This window comes from Melanostigma gelatinosum (assembly GCF_949748355.1).
Source record: "Melanostigma gelatinosum genome assembly, chromosome: 9".
Classification (NCBI taxonomy): domain Eukaryota; kingdom Metazoa; phylum Chordata; class Actinopteri; order Perciformes; family Zoarcidae; genus Melanostigma; species Melanostigma gelatinosum.
In genome coordinates, this window is record NC_136642.1 from 15,463,532 (window position 1) to 15,476,637 (window position 13,106).

Sequence of the window (13,106 nt, forward strand, 5' to 3'; positions counted from 1 at the left end):
GAGCTGCTGATCCAATTAATCAATCCTTGATGTGAAATTCAAAGAAGACGGCTTCCTGCAGCCATACATCTTGAGTCACATGCTGGTCCAGGTTACAAAAGAACACCAACATCGCTTGCTGGCAAAGTAAATCTGCATAATTACATCAAAGTATCCTTTCCCAAGAAACAAAGTCGTTTTGTTCTGAGAATCCACAATATTGTCGAAAGGAGACGGGAAGACGGATGAGAGAAAGACGAAAAGAGAAACTGGCATCAGCGAAGAAAGAGACAAAAATGTAGGGCAAAGAGGGGCGTCGAAAAATGGAGCATAGCGAGGGAGAGGAAGGTGGAGTGACCGACGCAGGAGGGGAAAAGGAAAGCAAGAGGACGAAGGTAGAAGAAGAAAGAAGAGACTAAAAGAAGAGTTGAAGGACAATAGGATGATCAAAAAGAGATAGAAAGAATTAAAAATAAAGAGAGTGGGATGAAGAGAAAGTGGAGAAACCCCGGGGAGAAGCTGAGCCTCCAAAGCTTTCCCCACAATGCTCTGAGCCCGCAGGAGTGAACCAGGGCGAAGCAGGTGTCTGATGTCACAGAGAGAAACATAAAGTGACAGCGACCTGAAGTGAAAGGTGGAGCAAAGTAATAAAAGTCAGGAACTAAAGAAGCCTGGATGCAAAGACAGGCAGGATGGGAGAAGGACTATGGAGAGAAATCAATGTTGAGCGAGTGGGTTGGAGAAAACAAAAATAAATTTGATGCAGTAAATCCGTTTTGAAGGCAGTCGGCTGTGTGTCGCTTAGTCTGGCTTCGGCAGGCTTTCTTCTGGAGCAGCGGAAGGGCAACTAGATCACAACATCATCCCAAATTCACACACACACACACACACACACACACTGCCGCAGCCAAACACACTGTACATCCAGAACAATCCTTGAGCAGACCAAATGAGTGCACCAAAGAGGCTATCCCGTGAGAGAGTTATGTGTGGAGGCAAAATAGAGGCTGTGCATATAAGAGTGTGTGTGCATGTGACTAAGTAGGCAACGGTGCGCGCGCGCGCGTGTGTGTGTGTGTGTATGTGGGAAAGAGTGTGTGTGAGTGTCAGCCAAGTAAAAGGTGTGTGTGCACAAAATATGAAAAGTGAGCGTGTGCATGTGGGAGCCAAGTGTTTCTCCTCTGCCGTGTTTTCGGTACAGGCTGCTGCGAAAACGTGTGTGTGTGTGTGTGTGTGTGTGTGTGTGTGCGTGCGTGTGTGTGTGCGTGTGCGTGTGTGTAGGTGTGTGCGTGTAGTACAGAGACGGAAAGAGACAGGAGGAGGAAATCCTGTAATTGAGACTTGATGGAGTGGAAAGTATGCAAACCGCCTGATTTGACAGTACTTATAACTGTGCTAATAGAACCATACTCTTAAACAGTGCAACTAATAAACAGGCACATATGAACACAAAGACACGGTTTTACCAGGATTAAAGTTTAGCCACTGAAAACATGCATTCCACTGTTTGACCCCTTACAACACTTGTTTCCTTTTCTCCTTTGTTTTCATTGTCTGTCTGTCTGTCTGCCTGCCTGCCTGCCTGCCTGGCTGGCTGTCTGTCTGTCTGCCTGCCTGTCTGCCTGCCTGTCTGTCTGCCTGCCTGCCTGTCTGCCTGCCTGTCTGTCTGTCTCTACTGCCCTCAGCAGATCTTTACTGCCCTCTTCAATGGCAATAAAGCAATCTGACGTTCGATTCCCCTGACATGCCAGAGCACAAGATGACCGTTTCCAAGATGAGCTTCCAAATGCAAAGACACTGACCACACTCCCATTGTGATCCTTTTGTGACACAAACTGATGGAGAGCATGTAGGTATATATTAAAATATTTAATAATACGTCCTCCAAATGAAAGACAAAATATGATGTTTGTAACTGCCCTTCAGAGCAACACATATATGTATGACCTGGCGTATCTATAAACAGGACAACATCACTTGTCAGAGCCACTTGACACAATATCAATAGCCTTTTGTTTCTTCTTATACATTCGTACTGTAATTTTCTTATCTTTACTTTTGTAGCCTACGTTTTGATTTACTAGATTGAAACCAGATGTGGTTCTTAAATGCCTCGGCCAACTTGTGAACCATAACTTCAGATCTGTCTCTGTGATTCGAGTTTTATCATCACTTAAAGTTATAGCACGATGTAAATCGTAGTCTTAATAGAGTTATGGAGGCTGAACGTTATGTGCAGTATGCTCTCCACTAAAAAAAAAAAAAAAAATGAAGTTGTGATCCTTATCAGCAGTGCTCTCAGTCTTCTCAGGTCCGTTTTGGGCTCCAGATGTTCAGTGTACCCAGTGTGTACACTGTGTGCTACGCTGCCGTCTAGCAAACATCGCCTCATTATAAGCTTCAGCCAACCTCAAACTTAAACCTCAACTTTGGCAACACGTCTCCGCACGGGAGTCTTGCCAAAGTTAAGGTCAAGAAATGTAAATGATGCTTTTCTGTCCTTTTCAGGAAGGAACGAGTTCTCAGCTCCGAATATACAGCATCCAAGATCAACTGTTACCTAGCAACAGCCATGGAGAGAGAGAGATTACTGGTGCTACGGGCCATAAAACCTCTGATCTATATGAAATGATTTACCGGTTCTCTTCAAGACCAAAGAACACGTTTCTGTCTTTGTGAAGCGTGGATCTCATCAAATTAAAAGGATCCATTTCTGTTGATATCAGTAAAAACGTTGCATTTCTACCATCAGTTGACAGGAAGTTCAACAATACTTGCCTGTATTTCAACAAAAATAAATAAATACTCACCAGCGTAGTATGTTATTCTGGAAATATCTAGAACAAAAAAAAGGGCGAGGGGGGAAAAGAGAAAGAGAAAAAAAACAATATTTTACTCACGTGTGTATAAATATATATAACACAGTGTTACAGTGAATTACTCACAAGTACCTGTGTGTAATGGGTTATGTCGTGGCACCAATGAGAGCCACTGAACTCCATCAGGATTAGAAGTGTGACTGTACTGTCGGAGTTACTGTAAGATTTATCTGAGGTAAAAAGTGTAAGACTGTGACGTTTCTTCCCGACAGTTTTGCAATTAATTGTCCATCCAACATATCAAGAACCAAACACTCGACAGGCACAGATGTGTCTTGCATGCATGCACAGATAAACTCTGCCTCCCCGTCTGTATGGTAACAAGCCACTGCTCTTCATATAAACTGGATTCTCCAATCTAATGAGCTTCTCTTCATACATTCACAGGAGGAAAATGAATGGAGGATCATTTTGATGTTTCATTTAGCACATCAAAGAGGACTTTCATCACTTGGAAAGTCCAACTGTCCATGCTTCGTATACATTTGACTGACGGGGGTCAATTTCTAATCCCACTAAGCGCATCCACTGGTTTACATGTCAGCACTGAGCAACCAGTGACTGAATCAGGAGGATTTAATGCGAGCTACATTACGGACATACCGGTATGTTATCTGCTCTGTCACCCACTGGCCTCATCCAACCCTCAAATCGGCCTCATAACCCCCTTCATGTCGCCTTCTCCTCCCCACTCCTCTATCCCATCTTCTCACTCTTTACAATCTCATGTAAAAATGACAACAAAATGAGCAATATGATGAAAAGTACAAACGCTCTGACGCAACACTGATCTGTTACCACGCAACAGGCACTGTGGTGCTCATTAGTAATGCTAAAGCTATGTCTTATATTATCTACAGTAAGATTAAATCTCTTCCATATAAATGTCTTCTTTGTATGAAATAAATGATGTTCGTACTTTTTTATATCTTGTACAGGAAAAAGAGTTAGAGTTAGAAAAGTTGCTTTTTTAAACTACCTAAAAAAACTGTATACTACAGTAATACACAGTATACTACAGAATTTGTATATAGTACATACTGTATACAATGAGCATGTACGATGGAATAGGACACTGTGAGTATCTTCTTAAAGGGCCAGTGCATCTTAATTGCATCTTGCAGCACGGTTGCAGATTGCAACCACACTGAACGCTCCTCCGCTTCCCTCCTCCAAGGCTGCGGCAATGTTTGCCACTGAGTGCAAAACCGTGGTAACTCCATTTGCCTCATTCAGAGGCCATCCTTCCTAAAATAACAATACTTAAAGAGCAACGGAAGTGAGACGGCAGCTGGCGGTACCAGGGTTTTGCACTCCATGGATTTTGCCGGCAGTACCGCGGTTTAAATTTAAATTCTGCCAATAGATCCTCTGACATGCTGCACACTGGCACCTTATATTCCTTCATGGAATGCATTGTGAGTCAATAAATCTGTCAGTAAATTTAGTATCAACACTGATATTTTTTGTGCAAACACACTCAAATCAGAATCAGGTAAGGAGAGGAATGTAGTAAAGCATTGGGAAACAGTTTAAGATATTTGTACAATAATGAACTACATAACATTTTTTTTTTTTTTTTAACTTTGATTCACTGCTGCTCGGTGCGTGTTCTGACACCTCACAAAATTTCCTTTAATCACATAATCCAATTTGTTCCTGGCAGAGTTGTGTCCAAAACGTTGGCTACAAGTACGAAGCTATTAACAAAAGCAATGCAACGGAAATCTTGGCAATATTCTCCCTCTCTCGCACTCGGAGTGTAAAACTCAGTGATGAATGTAACATTAAGGCACCGACACGTGTTTGAGCCAGGAGAGGCAGCGCATTCAGTAGAAAAGGTCTAAGCATGTATTGAAATGCTGTTACAAATATACTTATGAATCTGCCACCCGGAAATTGCCCGAAACAGCTGCCTGTGCCAGTGTGTATTCAAATGTTTAAATACCGAACAAAAGGTACGAGAACATGCACATCACCACACAAAGAGGATTTTCTGCTTTCAAAGAAACCTCTACACAGAGATATGTTCTCAATGTCACCAGAAAGCACCTCGCTTTCAACACAACTTTAATCTTTCACATCCACAAATAATGACCCAAAACTAGAACCCGTTATCAGAACCGCACCGAGACATCTGTCACTAGAACCGCTTAAAACATTTTGCACTTGCATGAACCCTCCACGGAGCTTCTCCCTCCTACTCTTTCACATTTCCTCCCTCACGCTCTCTGCCTTTTTCCTTCCTCTCTCTCCCGACTCAAGAGGAAAAAACTATTGCCTCCGGCTGTAAACTACAGAGGCTACGCTACAGCTGACACCACGCTAACGGCATTGCTCAACTCCATCCTCACCAAACAAACAAACGAAGCGAGACAGAGAGAATGGTCTGATTCACACCAGGCCGCCCTTTCACATCTGTATTTTTGTACGTTTGACAGAAGGAGCCGATGTCACCGAAACGTGTTTCTGTCTGTTGAAACACCTGCGTTAATGACCTCCACTGGCCAGTTACAGGAGAGGCCAATCCTGGAGGTTCATTCGCTTACTTACACGCCATCAGATGAAGCCGCATGATAAATTTCATATATCAGAGAGTTCACGGATCAAGAGTTCAGCAATACACAGTACACAGATCCCCTACAGAGCGAAGAGCCCTCACATCTCTTCAAGACACTGAACCACACATTCTTCTGTTCATTTACCGGTAAGTTTTTCTGTTAGATCAAAGACATAATGCAATTACAATATGTTTATGCAACATAACATTAGATTAATTCAACCAATTAAATATAAAAAAGCTAAAACATCCACAGAAACTGACATCCAAAGAAATAAAGGATGGATTACTTATTTGCTATTTATCTGAATGACTACCTAAAAGTTTTCCATTGTTCTGTGCAAATGAAAAAAAAGAGAAAGTCCAACAGATATTCACCAGATACTAAACGTAACAAATCCAGATATTTACCAACTTGGGTCAAGCTATTGGATCCTAAACCTTCTATTTTTCCGATTTCAAGTCATTCCAGGATTAGTTTGTTCAAGTAAATGATGATGCGTTTCTGTTAATGAAGTGCCTCAAATCAATGATGTGACCAAACGACACAATGTTTTGTTCGTGAGTGATGAGTCAATGTTTTTAGCTCCATAAACACTTTTACAGGGCAGGACTCCAGCATGCACTCTCAGATCCTCCTTCATGCCTCCCTAGTTTCACGTAAATTCACTGATTTATAGTTTTCATTTTATACAATTTCTGTACACAGACAAGCCTTTTTACACGTTGTTTTATGGCTCTTCCTCTGTGTGCGGCATCAAAGTTAACGTTCAGACATTCACAAATACATTGATTCAAACTATACTGTGTCCCTGGGGTCCCACAGAAGCGCCAGTCAGAGTCTCTAAATCCTTTCTGTAACAGACTTTTTAAGGATTTTGCTATCAGACATCCACTGTTTTTGCTGTATGTTTTTAAATGATATAAATTACTTACAAGAAGTCGGTCTGCTGCCAATTAAAAAAATTAATTTGTGATATGAAAAGAGCCAACAACCGTGATCTAAGCTAACATTTTACAGCCAGAGCGGTCCAGTCATGGATTAATACGTCTGTTCTTACTTTCATAACACTAGATTTTACACCAACATACTTCAACAACCTCGTAAGTGCTGCTCGTGTTTCTGTACTGTAGAAATATATCGGACAGCTTTTTACTCCTCTGGCTGCTGTTGCTGCTCTAATCACACAGTTGAGATGCATTTCTGCAGAAAATGTTAATTATAGTCAAATGCAAAGTAAAGAAATGTGTTCATGACCCTCTGAAAATATTGTGGAGAAAAAAGGAGATTAGATTTGGACAATTATTGCCTATAATTGTAAACCGTTCTTAATTTGATTCATGATCCAATTGCTGAGTCAGATTTCTGAAATGCTTAGTTTGACTTCCCATAACCATGAAGCCCAATGTGTTGAATATCAACAACGAGACAGCCTGACATTCACTCCCATGCTACATATGTGTAACCTAACTCATTGCTTTGAAGATACAGCCAGACATCACAACAACATCTAAACCCCAACAGCAAATGTGAAGTTTGATGAGGTGTAATGCAAATGATTAAACAATCACAGCAGCCGACGGTGAGTGCTGCTGCCCACATGGGATTTCAGTCAAACAACACAGCGAGCTACAGATGCAAATAGGGGAAGGCTGATGATGACACAACAGGAAAACATGCTGCCAGTCATACTTTCACCGGTCTTAACAGACACACTGCTGCTGTGCTGTCCTGAAAAAATGACAACTATAGCTCCAACAAGCATGGACTGAACAGGTATAAATACATCCAAGACCTAGCCTGGCAATAATATGACCCAACCCATCAGGTATCTTAGCTATAGCTATTTATGCAAGAGCAGAAAACATGGCCCGGGGCACAGGATGGGTGTTGGAGGTAGAACCGTCTTGGAATTCAATACAGCACAATAAAGTATCCAGGATTGAGGCAAGACACAAGCAAACACAACTTAACTGAGATCATAAGGCAGAGTTGTACACCCTTTATGGATGCAGAGGGTGTGTGTGTGTGTTTTATCGACCAACGATGACAGACACAAACACAATGTCTGAGGACCATCTGCATAGGCATAGGTGACTAAAGCTAGAGCTATTTGCTTTTTAACACGTCGTATACTTCCTTAAAAAGTAACAATTGTCAGACATTTCGTCGTTTCGTTTTTTTATTCGTCCACTAACAGCCGCTGTCAGCTGCAGTCCTTTCGTATAGTCCTGTGGACATGAAACGTGACATTTGATAGCAGTGGCCTGCGGTTGTTTTTGCTGCATTTATACACAAACAGAAATCGGATGTTTAACTCTTCGTGGTACAGGTCTGACCAGACCTCGTTGCCCCCAAAAGAGTCAAGAAGATCGGATTTCAAGCAGTTTGTCTGTGCGGTAAACAACGGAATGTGAGCCACATACAAGTCTTAAAATCTAGACCTTTTCGGCTGCTGTGAACGCAGGTTCAGATTCACAGGATGATTTTTTTAACGTATGGTCAGGGCACCAAAAAGGTTCATAACAGAAGCTTAAATGGGTGATAAATTCAAAGCTCATCTTACCTAACAGTTAAAGTGACTCCTATGAATAAGCAGGTTGTTAAATTACAGCTGTCAGTCAGTATTTCATTCTCAAAGGTGCCAGTGCCGAGGAAGTGTGGCGGTCGCAGTGGTAGTGGCAGTCACAGTAAGAATATCAATGGCGGTAATAATTGAAGCAATAGTAATACGTGTAGTGGCAGCTGTGGTTGTTATACTCCATCTTTAGCTTTGTGGGAATTTCAAATTGTTCACCAATCATATTATAAAAAAACATTGAATGGCAGGTAAACAAGTAAACTAAATATGACTTGTCCATATGGACAAAACACCTTTAATTTCACACCTTTCATGAAGGCAAGCCTAGCGGGCAAATTCCCAAAACGCACAGGGCAACAGACACAAACTATTTGTGCCAATTTATTCATACGTCAAGTGTGCTGTCAGACGCAACCACCCAGGTTTATCAAAGGAAACGGAGCAGGCTGACACTTTATCAGAGCCTTGTTTGTGCTCCACACTCTACCTGTTTGTGAGGCTTTCACATGCAACTGCTTGCACGGCAGTGAGCAGCACAAATTCCTTTCCAGCCCTCAGCCTGCCAGACCCTCTAGCACAGAGCAGCCATACACCAGTCCAATCACAGCCCAACACATTCCCAGAGCCACCAGCATGACTACACGCGTTCATACCTCCATTGGTGCAGCCCAGGAAGTCCCAGAAATGCATGTTGACAGTCGGCACACAGAGGACCGAACCGCTGCGAAATCACAGACGCCTGCTTATGTTCCTGTTCGGTCTCTCCACTTCCTAGTTGTACTGTACGCTGTCACTTATAGGAGAGGGGAAACACCCGCCCACTGATTGTTTCAGACTGACACACCTGGGGGCTGAGTTTCATTTCCAAACCGCTGCCGCCTCCTCCTCCTCCTCCTAAGCTCTCATTTGTAATCGTCTTCCCACTACTTCTCCCTTCCCATCTTATCCGGTACTCTCATCTTTATCTGTTTCTGACTGTAAACAGACAACTGTAAAGATTGATCCAACATCCTCGATGTTTCTTTCCACATCCCTGCCTCTGCAGATTGGTGGAAGTAATGGGTGAGGAGGCAAGGAGAAACAGACAGAGGCCCTTTATTATCTATGGTGGGAATAACACGGGTATGATAAATTATGATTTCTACTCACAGATTCTTCATATGTGCACAAGAATCTCACATTTGAATTTCAATCACACAGGCCAGATGGCACAACTTGACTGATACGCACCCGTCAGGTTTTAATATATCTGACAGCAGACCTGTTTACAACACTGAGGAAAAGCCATGAATCACAGCACTGACTGGACATGCAATCGAGCAAACATTAACTCGATTTTCAATAATATCTACACTGGGAAGGGCAGTGACTTCATGAAAATGCCAGGAAGTAAAATTCCTTGATAATCCACTGAACAGTCATACCGCCTTTACAGGAAAACATGCAAGTAGATGCTCCATCATTAAGAGAATATCATTACATTTTCAGTTTATTAACCAGCATCGTCAGGCTTGTATTCAAGTAAAAAATACTTTAATATGCTCTGAGCTAGTTGCTGTTCAATATCAAATATTGTTTTATGCCCACAATCTTTTCAAAACATCTGAAGAGTTTGGGGTCCTGACCCTCCAGTTCGGCTGCAAGGGGACGTGTACAGGGATGTGAAAGAGGGCAACAGTCACATAAAGGCAGGAAACAAGATGGGGAAAAGGATGGAAAACAGAAATGTGTAGGAGCTTTGACTCCCAAACCCAAAAGAATCACATCCACAGGGCTGCTGGGCACCACGCTCAGCATGTTTAGTTCAGCAAATGGTGACATTGCACCTGAAATAGTCCATAAATCCCACCAAGCATGCTGAAAGGGATGATTGGCGCCTGGTTCAAATATCAATACATTCACTCGGCCTACCACAGCGATAAGTGTACAGTATCGTGGTTGACAAGGCAGAAAGCAACCCAAAACACTTGAGACGCTCAGGTTAAGTAAGAGCTGCCACCGCTTTGTCTCAAAGCCCGTTGCTTGCACCAACAAAAGTATCAGTTTGAGCAACACTTAATTCATCAAAACACAGATGTGTTCGCCATGGCGTTGCTGCTCTACATGACAGAAACCCTCCGTGGCTTGGACCTTTGCACCTAAGCGGAGGATCGGAGAGGGGTGGTTTCGGCCACTGCACCACTGTCTGTCTGTGTGGAATACAAATGACTTCGCGCTGTCAAAATGAACAGTATTTCACCTCATCCAGTCCACGATCATTTACCGTAAACCCCCATACCAGCTCATATAAACACACCCCCGCGTATTGCATTCGCGTTAACCCCATTGTCTATGTGTGTGTGTGTGTGTGTGTTACCCCCTTTAATGCTAAGCTAGCTCCGCTAACGGTGGGCTATTCCCATTTAATCTGCCCTTCCCAGAGGGATCAATACTCACCCGCTTTAGCCCTGGAGCCCGCCGGCCGCACCTACTCTCCGGAACCAGCCACCTTTTCCAGCCAGTAGGGTCGGATTTTATCTGTGATTGCACCCCGTTGATAGCAGAACCGGCTGGCTGTATCTCTCCGTTATGATCCCCTCTCCCTGTCTGTTTTTGTCCTCAACAGCGCCGTTCCCGGTAGTCGGTGTCCACTGACGCTAGCTGTTAGCACGGCTGTGCTGCTGCTGCTGCTGCTGCTGGAGCCTGATCCTTTCCAACATGGCTGCAGCTGGCTGGGCTCACTGACAGCAGGAGAGGGGCCCTATACGTGTCCAGCACCACACAGCATGGGCCCCCCAAATGATTTTATGTGAAACCACAATTATTCCTCTTCAATTTATCTTTTCAAATAATGTCATGGAGAGTAAAGCTCAACAACATTCCCAATTCCCAAATGACTTTACACTGTGTGCAGTATGTGGTCAAATGACTGTCTTTAGGGTCCGTATAGTGGTTGAACAGGGAATAATTCATATGTATTGTTAGTTTGTGCAACATGAGAAAATAATATTGCCATACAGTTCCATCGCTTTTGGTGAATTCATTGTTAATTGGACAAGTCTAGGTGTCCACAACTGAAAGATCCACTAGCCAGGATGTCCATAAAATCATGGAAAATAGCAGTGCTCACATGATGATGACCCTAATAAACCAATGCTGATTACAGAACAAAATAAATAAATACCCATGCATATATTAAAAACAGCATGCAACTATTATTCTAGTCTATAATAATGACTTTTTGCCTCATTGGTGATGGAGTTGATGACAACTAAGTCGCAGTCAGTGATCAAAACTGCCTTGCTGCAGGTAAGGAGTAGTGGGGGGCTCTAAGGTCTCTGAAGAAAATAGTCATTGTCTCGCTGTGTGGTACATATTACTGAGTAAAGCTGAAATGAAATTGCTCTCCACTTTTTCAGCCCCACTTTGGGCGAGTAATTACTGTGCTGGTAGGGCAGCCATCATATCCACCTCATAGGACACATCACAAATGTCTACCAAAGAGGAAGGCCATTTGCAGGATTTAGTGTTTTTGTGATGCAGCTACATCTAAACACATGAAATAATAGGAAACAGGAGATGTAAGAAGCCACAGTTGAGCTACAGCTTATGTCTCATGCTTAAGTGAACTCTTAAGAGATTTCTGTCATACATTATTCATCATAGTATCATAATGTACTCCAAACAAAAGAAGCTTTGAAATAAAGATGCTCCCCGAACGCATACCCACGCACAAACAAAATTATTGTGACTTTGATGCTGGCTGCCATTATGCTGTGGTGGGTCTGTGTGTCTCCACTGTCTCGCTGTCACCGCCCAAAACAATCCGTCTACTGACGGGCCTACACACAGTCCCACCTACACATACAGTACATTCATGCATGCAGCTAATATCCACACACAACTGCAGACACATACTCAGTTCAAAGATTATTTGCAAACAGAAGACTGATGCCAATTATGGCACAAGGGAGGGAGACACTTAGGTTAATTAAAACTCACGACGTCATAGTTACATGGTGCCCGCTGGGCCAGCAATATACTCCACACTCGTGGCAGTCACAAAGCTTGGCAGCTGTTGGGGGGGGGGGGGGGGGGGCACATTATGTTTTGTTTAAAATGAATGGAATGTATCCAAACAGCATGTGAGAAAAAGGAAAAGGTAAATCAACCATGAGCCAGATCACAGGCCCCACTTATATTCTGTACTGTATGCAGGTAAAACTCCACTGTATACTGTCGTTAGAGCGGTTGATGTTGTGTATCACACAGATATTTTCTCGACAGCAGTGTCTCTGATGGAGCTGCAGCTTTACTTCATAGAGTTTTATTTGATTCAGATTTAAACACAGTCAAAATGTACGAATAGAGGCACAAGCGAAACGAAAGTCAGTTTCCAGATTTAAGAAGGGGAAGTATATTAATACACCGAGGTCATTGGAATGACTCCCACCTTTCTTGTGCATTTCTTGTTTAACTCCTCCTTGATTTGTTATTTTTTTGCATATGTGGTACATAATAAGATGGGTTCTAAACAATGAAAAATAGTTATAGCTTAAACAGGATCAGGATTATCAAAGAAAACTAAAAAGGATGAATCTCTCATGGCATATGAGTGTGTACGGGGATTGAAAAATAGGGATTAGAATTATCCAATGCACTTTAATCCAGCCCTCTGGGAAGGGACAAGGCTAAATATGAACCACAAAAGATATTAAAAAGACCAATGCGTGATGTTAAAAACCGAGCAGATGCTGGACATTTGACTTGAATGTTATTTGTCTGCACGACTGCTGGTGATTCACTGCGAAAGAGAACAGAAGAGGTTATAGAGCGCCATCTAGCGGACAGTTTGGAGAGGTACCCTATGATTGTGTTTTCAACCAGATTAACATTAAATGTTTATACATCAGACTATACCATCAGAGCATGTTTATATATCGTACAATATCTTTGCAAAAGAACCTAATGAACAATGTTCCTTGAGAATTGAATACAATCCGGTGTGGTTGAGAACTTGCCACCATCAATTGTGATAACAAGAAAGGCCTTCCACCATCATGACAGTCTGATGGGGCTTTCGCGTCACACCAGCAGTAATTGGCATCTGGCGAATTGAATCACAGT

The 13,106-nt window shown here is 42.6% G+C and overlaps 1 protein-coding gene across 2 annotated transcripts in view; it reads right to left on the minus strand.

The window, feature by feature from the left end:
- LOC306782214 (focal adhesion kinase 1-like) overlaps positions 1-10,576 on the minus strand; it is a gene marked incomplete at its 5' end in the record, with an annotated part of 55,884 nt that extends 45,308 nt beyond the window's left edge. The window contains 2 exons of one of the 2 annotated variants that reach the window (XM_079275461.1): positions 2,790-2,816; positions 10,437-10,576. The remainder of the gene's footprint in view (positions 1-2,789; positions 2,817-10,436) is intronic. The other variant, XM_079275462.1, reaches the window with a different exon arrangement.
- Positions 10,577-13,106: the final 2,530 nt, after the last annotated feature.